The sequence below is a fragment of the Myotis brandtii genome, unplaced genomic scaffold, assembly GCF_000412655.1.
Source record: "Myotis brandtii unplaced genomic scaffold, ASM41265v1 scaffold440, whole genome shotgun sequence".
In the NCBI taxonomy this organism is placed as follows: domain Eukaryota; kingdom Metazoa; phylum Chordata; class Mammalia; order Chiroptera; family Vespertilionidae; genus Myotis; species Myotis brandtii.
The window spans coordinates 2,220,110-2,235,964 of record NW_005366834.1 but is presented as its reverse complement, the minus strand read 5'-3'; the positions used below and the strand labels follow the sequence as shown (position 1 = coordinate 2,235,964).

At 34.8% G+C, this 15,855-nt stretch overlaps 1 protein-coding gene across 1 annotated transcript in view; it reads right to left on the bottom strand.

Moving 5' to 3' along the window:
- Nucleotides 1-15,531, bottom strand: part of CDH10 (cadherin 10, type 2 (T2-cadherin)) — a 135,787-nt gene extending 120,256 nt beyond the window's left edge. The window contains exon 1 of the mRNA XM_005874481.2: nucleotides 14,976-15,531. The gene's annotated coding sequence lies outside the window, so the exon portion shown is untranslated. The remainder of the gene's footprint in view (nucleotides 1-14,975) is intronic.
- Between the last annotated feature and the right edge of the window lie 324 nt (nucleotides 15,532-15,855).

Sequence of the window (15,855 nt, the reverse complement as noted above, 5' to 3'; positions counted from 1 at the left end):
CATGAATTTCATGCACCGGGCCTCTAGTTTGAAATAAATTTTCAAAATAGTACAGCTTTAAAAAAACCTTTTTAATCATATCTGAACCCCTTAAGCCAGTATGTAAATTTCTTCATAAATATAGTTTCCTCAGCATGGTTTCTAAGTGACCAACTAAAACTCAGTGTTCATTCCTGTCTTTGCTTAGAGATACAAATTCTGGAATACCTGCCCTTACATATATTCTCTACATCCTCCAAACCAAGGTCAAGTAAGAATTTCATCTGCCCCATTACCTCAGTTTTCTGCCTTCCAGTAATAGTCACCAGTACATACTGGTTTAGAGACATGTTAGCACTTAATTATGTACTGCCAAGGACTTCCTATGCTATTTTGTTTCTCAGTATCATAATGTGTCTCTTATTTTTTTCTATTGTATTCCGCTCAGTATACAACACAAAGATTTGTATTTAATATGTACTTAAAACAATAAATGGCTATAAAGTAAGAGTCAATTAAAAAGAATAAAATAAGAATTTGTGTATTTCAAAATGAGTAATGTCCCCTTAAATGCTCCCACTTGCAAAAATAAATACTTGTTATTTTTACTATTAATATATTTCCCTTTTAAAATTGATTTAGAATTAGTTTATGGGCTCAGACATAAAAACATCACAATATTTTTTAGTTACAATTATATATCTGGTGTGCACATTCATGTTCCCAGCAGAAATTTTAAAAAACATGTAGCCATACCGTAACTCCAAAACTTGCAGTTGGCCTAAGTTAGGGCCAGTTATGCATAGTAAATTAGTAATATAATCAATCAAACAGGTTGGAAAAAAAAACCTATGGAATTGTACACCAGAAACCTATACAATTTTATTATTCATGTCACCCAAATAATTTCAATACAAAATTAAATTTAATTGAATTAAAAACTACAATTACAAAATGCAGTGCTTTATGAGCAAGCACAAATAAATGCACACAAATCTGATTTTATTTTTAAAACTCAACATAATGGTAAAATTTTTGCTGGAGAAGATATGGAATCTAACTCTGATATTTCAATTAAACACCTCTATCAATAAAAACAAAAAAAAAATGCTTTAGAGTTTGTACATCTAAAAGATAAAAATGCTTTAAGGACAGATAGAAAATGTTGTCTGATGGAAACAACACTTTTTAATGAGTTATTTAATCTTTTAATGTAGTATATTTATCTGTAAAATGTAAACTGTAAAATATATTTTATTTATCCGATGCATAGATTTCTTTAATATACATCTGCTACAATGTAGGGGTTACTGAGTTAAGTGTTGTGGTTGTAGATAAAAATCAAAATTATCCTAGTTTTAAGAAAGTAATTATATAAAATTATATACATAAAAGGCATATACCAAAAAATAGCTTAAACCCTAGCCGTTTGGCTCACCTAGCCGGTTTGGCTCAGTGGATAGAGTGTCAGCCTGTGGACTGAAGGATCCCCGGTTTGATTCCGGTCAAGGGCACATGCCAGGGTTGTGGGCTAGATCCCCAGTTGGGGGCATGCAGGAGGCAGCCAATCAATGATTCTCTCACATCATTGATGTTTCTATCTTTTTCTCCCTCTCCCTTCCTCTTTGAAATCAATAAAAACCTATATTTAAAAAAAATATATAAATAAAAAGTTAAGAGCTTTTCAAAGGTAGAGAGCCCTCTGGCAGAACTCAAAAAACATCTTAAGAAAAAAGTAACACATGAAGCCTGCCTGAATGGTTATGAGTTTTAGCAGTTGGAGCCTGAGAGCAGTAACCAATATAAACAAAGCTAGGTTAGCCCAACCTGTGTGGCTCAGTGATTGAGTGTCCATCTATGAACCAGGAGGTCATGGTTCAATATGCCCAGTTTGCAGGCTTGATCCCCAGTGTGGGCACACATGCAGGAGGCAGCTGATCAATGATTCTCCCTTATCATTGATGTTTCTATCTCTCTCTCCCTCTCCCTTCCTTTCTGAAGTCAATAAAAATATATTTTTTAAAAGCTAGATTTAAAATTTTTGATTTTACCTAGTAAGTAGTAATAATGCCGGTAATATTTACTAGAAATTTTTCAATTATAGAATTTTTTAAAAATATACTTTATTGATTTTTTACAGAGAGGAAGGGAGAGGGATAGAGAGTTAGAAACATCGATGAGAGAGAAACATCGATCAGCTGCCACCTGCACACAACCCACTGGGAATGTGCCCACAACCAAGGTACATGCCCTTGACCAGAATCAAACCTGGGACCCTTCAGTCCACAGGCCGGTGCTCTATCCACTGAGCCACCCCAGTCAGGGCTATAGATTTTTAATCAAACTCCAAGTATTTTACACTTACAGCTTCACTTAATCCTTTCAGCAGGCTTAGGAAGTAGTCACATTACACCATCTTCTAGACAAGGAAGCTTCTAGTGGCAGAGGTAATAATGTTCTATGTACTTATGCCAACTCCAGAGTGACAACAATTTACCATGTAGAAGTATCTCTCAAAACGGAGTTGTGCAGGAAAATCTTTGAGCTAGTGAGTGAAAGAACAGGAGTCATAGCTTTAAGGGTTTAGCTTTAATCTCATCCCTGAAGGAAATCTGTCTTAGTCTTTAACATTGGCTTATGTCCTTATCTTTAACCTCATAGTACCCCATCCTCTTCTGTAGTATTGAGTTGTACTGAAGAATCAATTTTATAGTGTTCATTGAGTTAGAATTTAAAGGATTTGTCAAATAATCATATGTGAGGGGAAAAGTGTTAAGATTTATAGACAATGTGTTTTTAGTCCTAGGTCCTTTAAAAAATAATAAGAAGTTTAAAAATGTTTGCAGGATGATAGTTAATGATGGAAATGTCCCTTATCATCTGAGGCTAAATTATCTTGGGTAAACAGGTATGCTATGCTTTAGATTAAAATTCAGAAGTAACTAGAAATGTCTAGCTAAAAGTGTCTTGGGTTGTTGTTTTTCTCACCAAAGGTGGTGGTTTCATATGTGTCTTTCTATATTTATGATTATCCATTTACTATTCAATTTGCAAAATAACTTTGCCCTAAGCAATAGTACTAAATGTGAATATGACATCATCAAAAAGTTTCATCTATATTTTAAACATGTCTAAATATAAACACTGTGCAGCATTGCATAGAAAAAAATCTTAGCAGTCTTTTGAGCATAAAAGCAAATCAATAGTAATATCTCTTAGAATAGGAGCACTTTTGTTGACAGGGTGAAAATGGTTTAATGGGAAGCAAAGTAATCTTTGTTTTTGTCAGACTCTGGGCTGAGTATGAGAAATGACATGCTCTGACCACTTGTTTTATATTAAGAGACAGCCTGATGTGTAAAAAACAGACAAGGACACATATGTAATACCTTAATCAATAAAGAAAAAAATTAATTTATAAAAAGCAAAAAAAAAACAGACGGGTAAAATTATTTGCTTTATAAAGATGGACAACTTCTTGCTTTAACATGTAACAAACATGGAGATAAATGTCATAAGAGTATTTGTAATTTTATAAATTTATTCACAGTTCCCAGTTACCTCTATTCTTTTAATATAAAGTTAATCACCCAGTGCCCAAAAGAGGTAGTACAGGAGCTGTTCACATTGTGGCCTATACATGTGACTAAGTGATCCCATGTCCAAACTTGGAATGAAAGTATTACTCAGGTTTTCATGATGATGATGATGATGGTGATGATGATGATGATGAAAAAGAAGAATAGTAATACTTTAGGATGTTAGCATGATTTGTCTAGATTGCTAGACAGATAGATAAATAGATAAGAGATAGTTATTGATATAGCTATAGATACAGAAATAAATTAGAGAAAATATGTTTTGCTCATCTTTTGCTATGGGCAATGTACAAAGAAAATGCATTCTTATCAAATTTGTTTATTATTACCTTCAGATAATAAAGTGAACAATGAAAGCTAAGACCATATAAGCAATCAATGACTGTTTCAGACTTAAAAATGGACAAGTGCTTATTTCTGGTTCCTTAGAAATAATTGTATTTCTTGTTTAAATTTACTTCCTTGTAAATTATTAGAGAAGCAGTATCTACGGGTCCTGCTCTCATGCAAGTTTGTCATTAGTACACAAAAAACCTAGTAAGAGAGGTTTGATGTTGGGTAAATATGTGCATGACACCATGTGAATTATACATTTTCTAGTATTCATGGAAAAATGAGAGCAACCAAATTTCTCTCTCTGAGTTTCCACTGAAAACCACATTCAATTATCCAGGGTTGCTGGCATCAGTCCTTTGTTTTTCATGCAGGCTGCATATTTATGTTGAAGTTTTCAAAAATGCAAAAATAACAAGGAAGCCCCTGGTTTCTTTGTCCTGCACCCCAGAGGATGCTGAAAAGAATTATGCCTTCAGAAAGTTAAATATTTAAGGGGTAATTACAGTGGATTTGCACTTGCATAGTAAAATTATATTTTAGCTTAAAACTTATATCTTGTCTCAATTCTGTTTAATTATTTTGCTTATACTTTTGCAAATAAATATATTTTATAATTCATATAAACATGTAAAAATATAATCAATATAAATTTAATATTTTAATGCCATTTTATAACCCTTGATGTAAGTTTACATTGGTTTCAATGATTCCAAGTGCAATGTTCAGTTGGAAAATAAACTGAAGCCAGAGAACATTCTCTAATATACTGTGTTATGGCCACAGGGTGGCTCCAAACACCTAAGTATGTTATTTTACCTCTTGTTAACTGAATAGAATTTTACCAGAAATATTAACAGCAATTTACTCTATAAATGGGTCCATACTACAAAATATATAGACGTATTTTAACCATCTGATTAAGCTTTGAGAATAATTTATATTATTTAAAAATTCAAACATTTAAAACAATAGCAAATGCTTGAATGTCTTGAGAATTTGATGGATTTTACTTAGTCTGCATAATTAATTAGTCAATATTTCTTTTGTAGGTTTTTAAAATTAATTTCTTCTTTTTGCACAATACCATTCTCACTTGATTTCCAACTAATGAAAAGAAAATGTCTGCAAGTTAATAAAATTATTTCTCACATAATTAAATAAATTTAAAACTAAAGAGAAAACATGAATAAATTTTAACCCTTGGAAGATCTAATTCTAAAATTACATACTTTTAGAAAGTCAAGCAAACTAAGGTATGTAATATTAATAGAACATTTTATTTACTTATTTTTAAATATATTGTTATTAATTTCAGAGAGGAAGGGAGAGGGAGAGAGAGAGAGATAAACATCAATGATGAGAGTGAATCATTGATCTGCTGCCTCCTGCAGGCCTCCTACTGGAGATGGAGCCTGCAACCTGGGAATGTGGCCTTGACCAGAAGTGAACCAGGGACCCTTCAGTCTATAGGCCAACACTCTATCCACTGAGCCAAACTGGCTAGGGCTAATAGAACATTTTAAGTTAGCCATCCTAATCAACCAGCTCTAGTTAACTCATTTAACAAAAATTATAGTGAAGTCATGAAAACAAAATAAATGTTTTTAAACGCTTGCAACATTTAATAAAGATGATATGAAGAAAGCTGTTACTTTGATTAAATTAATAACAGACAAATGGATTACAAATATAAATATACAGTGATAAGAAAATGAGAATTATTGTTACTATGTTCAAAAATTATACCTGTGATCTCTAGATCTGTCTCTATTATGACTTACCTCACTTTTACATGTGAGTGGAAAAGAAAAAGTACTAAGTATATTCTTTAAATATGTAAACTTCTAAAATAAATATATTAATTAGTTCTGAATTATAAATAAAACTAAAAACTTAAAAATGTGATATAATTTTAAATTTTAAAAATAAAATTTTAAAAAGAAAGGTATTATGGACTCACAGAAATGTCTATTTGATTATCTTAATGTTTTGGTTTGTTTGTTTATGTAATCCATAGAATTCACCCCAGATGCTTTTTAAATTACTATATAAATAGCACCAAAAAAGAGAGAGAGAGAGAGAGAGAGAGAGAAAGAAACAGTGATTTTAAATTGATCTTCATATCACCTTGAATGTGAAGAATAAAAAGAATGAACTATCTAAATAAAACCTTTTAAAATGTTCACATTTTGCAGCAGATAATATGTCTTCATCAGACAGTTTCCGGGAACTAGTCTAAGAAAGTGGTACCCCACTGACCTTTTAGCTTGCAATAGACTGCAGAATTATTCCTGAGATTTATAGGTATCCACACTTTAATGAGATTATTTCTGTAATGCATTGCCTCTCTTCATCATTCTTGTTCTAATTCTCATTACTCTGACCTCAAGAAGGAGAATCTGTGAAAGGAACCATTACTGCAGTATATTCAGATGGCTCATGTTTCACCTGAATGAGTTTATGTGGCTCATGGAACTCACAACAGTTAATCTCCATCTTTCTAACACTTTCTCCCTCCTTTACCTCTTTTTTGGGGTCCTTCACATCATTTTCAAAATTCATGTCTCCTAATTCCCTAGCTCATGAAATTACTATGTGTAAATCTGAGAATATAATTTAAGTTTTCAGGTTACATTCTCTCTTTTCCCACTGACATTTTCACACCATTAGGGAATGAATATCCTATATAATAAAAGCTTAATATTGCTCCCTCTGAGGGGGCAATCCATCAAGGAGGCCCGGACAGGTGGGCAGGGCCTACCTCTTTGGGGCGGCCGATTGCAGGGCTCCCGGACTGTGAGAGAGCACAGACCAGGCTGAAGGAACCTCTCTTCCTCTCCCCCCGAGGGCACAAATTTTGTGCACCAGGCCTCTAGTGTCATATAATATTTTATTGTGATTATCTCACATTAGAACAAGCTCTTCTCAAATACAAAATTTGTATTGGATTCAATGTTATGTCTCTGAGTGTGGCACTAAGAGAATGGTTCATATTAACTTTTCCCAAAATAAATGAAAAAAATTAGAGGCTGAGAAAAAAATGAACAAGTTACTATTTAGATTTTAGGAAACCATTTAAATTTATAAAGAAAAGTGAAAAAAGAAAAATATGACACATGCAAAAGAATAAATAGCTACACATGATAGCAAAAAATCATAAGATAGTTAAATTAATAATTACAAATTTTGGCTAATCACTGTAGTTAGCCTATTAGCATTATTAAAACTTGAAATTGTCCATAAGGATGTTCTGAGGATAGTGATTTATATGCAGCATCTTAGTTTGCTTCTAGAAAGATTAAGACTCTTCTCATCCCCACTTTTCATCTTGGATCTACTTAGAAATGAATTTGATCCAGCCCCTACTAATAAAGTAACATAAATTAATGCCTTTACTCTGAAGTCAAGATTATAGTTGCAATTTCTTTAACTTCAAATCTTCACTAGGCTGGATACTAACTAGAAGTTGTACACCTAATACTGACATGTCTTTGGGCTAAAAAAGAAAACATGTTTTTCCCTCAATTTGTTCAGATTTAATACTCAGTGATGGAGAATCCAACCCCAAGAAAAAGTTGAGTAGAGAAATTATTTCTCTTAACTTAGATTTTAGGGATATTTAATTTACCCAGTATTTTTTACTGTTGAAAATAAATACTTATATCTATTTCCTAGATAGTGATGTTTTATAAATTAATTAAAAATATGTAGAATAACCTAGTTATTAAATGTTGAAAAACTAGTTCACGTATTTTTTTAAAAGGTATAGTAGCTAAAAGAGATTTTTAGAAAAATGTAGAGTTCTCATTTTCTTTTTATTGCATGAATCCAAAAAGTCTGTGTCATTAGGAAAAACAAACAAACAAAAAAACAAAAAAGACCCTTATTTATTTAGTATAGAAATTCTATGGAAAATCACCACTCTTCATTTCAGCAAGAGAGAAGAAGAAGAAGGAGGAGGAGGAGGAGGAGGAGGAGGAGGAGAACGAGGGACAAGTGCTTCCAAGTACATGTCTGTACTTAGCATTCAATTTTGAATAAATTTCCAAAATAGTAACTGAAACCTTGGTGAATGGAGTAGAGAAAGACTTTCCATAGGTTCCTATTCAAGAGGAAAGACTTTTATTCAAGTTAAGGAAGCTAGATGCAGACAGAATAAATGTTCATGTTGGTGTTCATGTAGGTCTACAGACTACATATATACAAGTCATTCTCATGCCAAAATATAGACAACACTACAGAGCAGGAATGACCCCTAACTTATAATTCTTTATGAAGAACTCAAAAATAAAAAAAGAAAGGAAGGAAGGGGGAAAGAAGGAAAGAAGAGGAAAAGGAAGAGGAGGAGGAGCAGGAAGAGAGGAAGAAGTAGAAGAAGGAGGAGGAAGAGGAGCAGGAGGAGGAGGAAGAGGAGGAGGAGATGAAGAAAAAGAAGAAGAGGAAGGAGGAGAAGGAGAAGGAGGAGACAAAAAAACACCACATTGTTGTTAAAAGAATACACAATTCATATTCTTTATTTTATTATTAATATATTTAAACCAATGAATTAGAGGCAGTAAAATTTTATTTTTAGTGTATAGATAGTTAATATTTTAAATAAAATGATTAATGAATATACTTATATGTGGAAGGTTTGCATGGTAAACCATTAAATTCCCTCAGTTCAATATGTTCAAATATACGTAAATATGATGATATTAATTTAAAGCTGTTCTTTAGAGGTGAGATAATCCAGAAACATTATAGAAGTTCACCTAAATTTTAAGTCTGATTCAAGAATTATAGAAATATTCATGGCTTTTTAAAATTCTCAGAAGTTATCATAGTTTTCAAATGGAGTTGGTTTACCTTCATTTTATTGGGAGTAGAGTCACATGAAAAAAAAAAAGTATCAGTCCCATTTAAAAAATGGATGACATTAGCATATGCGAAAAATGTACTTAATAATCAGGAAAATATGTTTATTGCCTTTGATCTTTTTTATATCACTACTAGAGGCCTGGTGCATGAAAATTCATGCACTCAGGGGGTCCCTCAGCCCAGCCTGCACCCAGAACTCCTTGGGGGATGTCCAACTGATGGCTTAGGCCCACTCCTTGGGGGATCAGGCCTAAGATGTCAGTCAGACATCCCTATGGCAGTCCAGGAGCCCTCAGAGAATGTCTGACTGCCACGAAGGTGGGAGAAGCTCCTGCCACCGCCACTGTACTGGCCAGCCATGAGCCAGCTTCTGACTGAGCAGCGCTTCTCCTGTGGAAGCACTCTGACCATCAGGGGGCAGCTCCTGCATCAAGCATCTGCCCCCCTGGTGGTCAGTGTGTGTCATAGCAACCGGTCATTCCACCTAGGGTCAATTTGCATGTTACCCTTTCATTATATAGGATGACAAATTTTTGTATTTATTAGTACTATGTGAACATTGCAGAGATTACCAGAATAGCCCAAGTTAAAACATTAATGTTATTCAGTTTATTTTAATTTTCCACACATTATGCTTAACTTGATTACAGTTACGGTATATATTTCCCAATTTTTCAACTTGAAATGAGAGAGAAATGTTTGTGTTTTTACTCTACAATATCTAAAATAGACATTTGCTCATTATGTATCAATTTATATTTTTAGATTATAAACTGGTAATATTTATATCTTTCAACAAAGAAGAATCACTGGGTCTTATTTTTTGGGAACATACAATTTATGATCAATTCACTTTTAAAATCAAGGTTGTGTCAAACTATTTAAATATTCTGTTACAGTAAATCAACAAAGATTCCCAATCAACAACTGATGTGCTGAGTTTAATAACTTATATCTATGCATTCTACATCCTGATACTTTGGAGAATTCATTTCATTGCAAATGCTGAATTTCCCATTATTGCTTGGTAGTGCAATAAACTACATTGGTGCCAATTTCAAATCCTTAGAAGCCTAGGTGTTATAATAGCTACAAGAATTGCTTTCATTTTAAAGGACATGCTCTAACCAACTGGACGATCATATACTTTATGCTATAATGCAAAGGATAATGTAATGAATCTAGTATATAGCATAGCAGATGGTAAAATACTGGCCATAAAAATCACAAGATTTACAGAAATATTATTTTACATAGGGTAATACAAAAAAGTGCATGAAAAACTCATTCAAGCACCTTTGTAATTGTCATAAATGAGAGGGGGTAGAGAATGGGAGATGGGTAGAAAAAGAGAGAGGGGGGAAAAGGGAGGGGTTGAAGTATTTAGACATGTTATTTAATGATGAATTTCCTAGTGTGAAGCAATGTTGTAATATACCTTATGCTTAATTCTGTTCTAAAATTCGAAATCTGATTTTACTTTAATTTATATTTCTGACTCATGCAGAATATTTAGAATCAAGTCTGCTTTCTAAAAAGGGGACAGGGGATTTGAAATTGAGATCACATGGTTTGGTAACTTGCTTTATAATGTTACTGACAAACTCTCTAAGAACCTGTATCCCTCTACTACAGGGGATTGCTTATCAGCGGTTCTCAACCTGTGGGTCGCGACCCCTTTGGGGGTCGAACGACCCTTTCACAGGGGTCACCTAAGACCATAGGAAAACACATATATAATTACATATTGTTTTTGTGATTAATCACTATGCTTTAATCATGTTCAATTTGTAACAATGAAAATACATCCTGCATATCAGATATTTTCATTACGATTCATAATAGTAGCAAAATTACAGTTATGAAGTAGCAACGAAAATAATTTTATGTTTGGGGGTCACCACAACATGAGGAACTGTATTAATGGGTCACAGCATTAGGAAGGTTGAGAACCACTAGCTTATATGAAGGCATTTCAACCTCCCACAGGCTGTCCTTATTTTCAAAGAATGCTACATTTATTTCCTAAAGTGAGGTGAAATGTAATTTTATTTCATTCATTCTTAATTTGCAGCTTTCCCTGTCTTTAAGCTCACCACCAATATGGTAATTTTTATATGGAGAGCATCATACACATTTCAAGAGAGTATAGAAATATAATGACTTTGGTGAAAACAAAGCACATTTATTCTTTTTAAAAAATCAGGTTATAGCCCTAACCGGACTGAAGGGTCCCAGGTTCGATTCCAGTCAGGAGCATGTACCTTGGTTGCAGGCACATCCCCAGTGGGGAGTGTGCAGGAGGCAGCTGATCGATGATGTTTCTCTCTCATCGATGTTTCTAACTCTCTATCCCTCTCCCTTCCTCTCTGTAAAAAATTAATAAAATATATTTTAAAAAAATCAGGTTACGTTTTTGTGAGAAGTTCCATTGATAATAAAGAGTTAAGCAAAAGTTATATCAAAACATTTATTTTAAAACTATCTGGTTATTGTAGTGGATCAATGTTAACAATACATTAAGGATAATGCATTCCCAGAAATCTACAACTTTAATGTGACTGATGTGATTTTTTTTTTTTTACAATGTTTCCCTCTTGAGTGGATTGGATTGAGTAGTGACAAAGAAGATATGGCTAAGGCAAAAATGGCCTCATGTGCTTTAGATACCCTTACACAAGACAACACAAATAGATTTTAAAAGGGCTCAAGGTCTCATACTAAAATGTCAAGTGAGGTGAGGTTGCTGTTTGTAGGGCAGGCAGGAAGAAAAGGACAGAGGTGACTCTGAGCTGATATTGTTATCTCAGAAAACAGGCACTCCTTGACGACTGTCTGAAATTTTCTCGTTTTTATGCATAAAAAAGTCTGTAATTTTGGGTTTTGAACTTATTGGAGGTAAAAAGAGGAAATGTTATATTAGTGCTCTGTGAACCTAATCTAAATGCTTTAGAAAAAAAAAAGAGAAGACACCTTTTTAAATGTTTATGTATAGGACATTTTTTCTATATGCATATTTCAGGTTATTATAATTATGGCAAAATAAAAATTTCTCCATGAACGTATTGGTCTGAATAAAGTGTCAAAAAATAACACACACAGGTCTTCCTATGTTAACTTTCATTTCTCAAATATGTGTTTATAATGCTATTCATTGGACACTGATTCTTTTTTCAAAATATTCATAACGGGGACCATATACACAGCCCAGTGCTTCATCAATGTCACCATGGCTCAGTATATACCTAACAAGGATGACAGCACCTTTCTTGCTACTTGATTTTTAACTCTAGTCTATTTCAGACATAACTGTTCAATATAATATGGTTAGCAAAGTGACTTTTCTGAAACCCTATCCAGATAATGTTTTAGTTTAATCAAAAGCAGAGTTTTCAAATATAGACCTGATATTTGGAGGACAACTGTGTGCATAAAATTACTTATGACTGGCATAAATAATTGTTATTTCTCTGCTTATACTGTGTGACTTTGTTTCATTGTTTTACAAGCACTTCTAATGTGCAACAGTATTAGAATGGAATTTGCATAGTAAAAATAAGAATATATTGTGGCTAATGCTCTTGAACCCCAGGGGCTAGACCAGAGGTAGTTGGGTTCACATTGTGATTTGTACTAATTGCTTACTATGCAGCACTATTACTGATCATAACACTTAATAAAAAGGGTTCACTTTGCTGCTGAATCAGCATCCTCGGAGCTAATGCTGCTCCTGTGCTGCAGCCTAGCGGAGAGATTTGGCATAAAAATGACATATTCCAGGACGCGGTGTTATCACTTGCTGCAAAGTAGGTTAAGAAACAGAGGAAATAAGTCATATGTTCAGAAATCCCACAGACACTATATACTCTGCCCCAGTTACTTGTTTATACGGAAACTTAAATGAAGATCGAGAAATGCCCCTAGCCTCTGAACAGGGCTCACATATTTTAGATTGAACCTTTTCAGTTGCAAATATTCTTTTTCAACAACAACAAAAAATCATACCTCCTTCAGATGACACTAACTTTCTTAATAATGTGCCAGAAATGTGTATCTCTGCAGACAGAAAATAATTTTTCTATTCTTTTTTTTTCTTTTTTAAAGAAATCTTAATGTAGGAAAAGAGTTTTTCACTGTAGTATTAAATTGAATGCCTATATATTATTGTCCTTATCAATAAACAGCTAATTTTTATGAACATCTAAGGATATCACCTGAAGCACTGATCGGGTACCAGGGAATTTAGCCACAGACCTCACACATACACATATGCATGTGAATGTCATACAGATTATATGCTGCTTTGCTATTTTCCTGGGGGTTCTTTTTTTTTTTTTTTCCCAACACATCTAAGTGTATGGAATTTGATTCTTTCATTGGAGTCAGGGAAAGCATATGCATTCACCAGGGAAGTCAATTTGTTAACAGAAAGTAATTGAAATCAAAGAACTATCTGATTTAATGAAAGCAGACATTGACTCATACTTTAAAAACACAGCCAGAAATAAATAATGAAAAGCAAATGAAAGAAGCATGTCTTTATGTTTTTATCATCCAGATGGATTTGTATTTGATGCGTTCCTAAACCACAGAGACACTCTGCTTATATTTGTGCAACGCTCCAACCCCTTGACCCTCCCCACGCCAATAAGCCACTATTTCCTTCTACATTACACACTGAATACATATGTGCCTCAATACTACATTGCAGAGAAGGGGAGCAAGGCAGATGATCTGTGTAACTTATCCTTTACCTCTTTCTCTGTGACACAACCTTTTCCTTCATCACTTGAACTAAAAATGAACCAGGAGCTGTTGTCAATGACATAATGTTTTCACGAAAGTTCTACTAATTAAAAATCCTCACCATACCAGACCTAAAAAATGAACACACTCTTGCCAAGTGTTATTCACCACAGAGACGCTCTTGTAGCTACATTTTAAGGAAGGAGAGAGGGGGATGGTGTAGAGGGGAAAAAAAGTCTACTAAATATGCATTGAAGTATAACAGTCATTGGCATCGGAGGGACAGATTATTTTTAATATAGGTCCTTGAAGAAAAAAAGAAAGGGACAAAAAATAATGCAGCTCCAAACAGCTGAGAGTAATGGATATGCAGTTTGGGATAACAGAAGCTTTTACTGGAATGAAGAACCACAATTAAAGGAAATAGGTCTGGGTTTTTGGAAGCAAAAGATGAAAGGTCAGTATTTAAATGATGCTTGTCTTTGACTGCACCTGTAGCCCCCCCCCTTTTTTTTAATGCTAAGGAGACGATAGGTTTTCATTGCAGGGGCATAAAACCACTTTCAGACTAGTGCTTTTGCCCATACTTACAGTGCTATCAATAGTTACTTGTTGGGAACATACATTTAGACTTGCAATGTGCTGCATTAATTTAACACCACATAAAATATGGATTTTATTGCAGCAGAGACAATAAATGCTGCAACTGCTGACTACATGCCTTTAATCTCCCCTCTTCATCTCGCCCCCCTCATACTTCTGGCTCAGACATAAAAATGTGAATATGCGAATGATGCCTATTCCATTTCTGATAAATGCCAATCTATTTTATTTATGTAGATGCTTAGTGGCCATTGACTGTTTCAAGGAATCTGTCTTCTGCCTGTCATTTCTCTTTATATGAAACGTACAATGAACTATGATTATGAATAAGTGCAGAGTGAATCCATTCATATGGAATGTAAAGTCATGTTAGAAGATGCTAGAGTTCACAGCAACAATGTTAGCTCTTCAACTGATTTTCAAAATAAAGACCAAGTACGATGAGCACGCCAAATTTCACTCCAGAATATATTTTTAGCACTGGTTCAGAGTGAATAAAGTCACAAACCCTAATATCATGACCCACCGTTGAGCAGAATATGTAATGCGTCCAGTTTCACATAACCTCTACAGATATTCAGAGCAGTTGTTTCCAGAATCCAATATAGGTATAGTGTCCATATTAATTTATGTATATGTTAAAGATGATCATTTGAAAATAATTGCTAGATGCAACTTAAAAACAAACATTTGCCCCCCGGGAAAGGAAATGAAAGACCTTAAGGGAGTTTAAAAAAAAATAATTGCTAGATGCAACTTAAAAACAAACATTTGCCCCCCAGGGAAAGGAAATGAAAGACCTTAAGGGAGTTAAAAAAATATATATATAGAAGAGAGATGAAGTCTTCCTACCTTTTTTATCAGCTTCTGGATAACGGAAGTTGGTTCCAGCCAAAATAACCCTGGAGAAATTGTCCCTCTGTCCCCTTTTTGCCTGTTTTCGGCCGTTATTTCCTATCCCTGACGCTACTTCAATCTAACTCAAGCTTTCTCTCAGCATCACTTTTAACTCTGGACGGCTGGGAAGCGAGGACGACGGGGTGGGGAGGGGGCGAGCTGGCGCTGATTGGCTTTCATTCAGGGCTCCTGATTAAGGAAGGGAAAATGGGAAGGGGTGGGGGAAGCCCTTCCTCCGCGGAGAGGAGAGAGAGGTTCTGCTGCGGGAGCTGCGGCGCTCGCTCGCAGGGAAGGCTGGAGACCGGGAAGTGCTGGCTTTTGCGAGCACAAGGCGATTTGCAAGTGAATGCGAGGGGAGGGCGCATCCGAGAGGAGGGCTCGGGTGAAAGGCGTCCCCTCCCCCGCAGGGCAGAAAGCCTCTCTGTTCCAGGCGAAGGTAATCAGCCCATCTAATCCGGCTGTGCCCGTCACGCAATCTCAGGAACCGGACTGCTTCTTGCGATTCTTTTTTAAATAGATGCTTCTTCTTCTTCTGACATATATATTCCTGCACCAACCTTACGCCAGGCGACGGAGATACAAGTACTAACGGGGCGCCAAGCCAAATTGCAAGCAGCCCTCAGACGTTACCAAAGTGATTTTTGTGTCGCTTTAACATTTGTATGTTTGCTTTCAGTGAACTTTCCTTTCTTGATGCTCCTCATGCCTTATTTTTGTTGTCGCTTATTGTCATACGAGAACATGCTACCTTGCTTCTGGAAGCCCTGTGAGCCGGTCTTGTCTGCGTTGCATTTTTATATTGCACAGATAAAATTAGTTTATTCATAATTTGAAT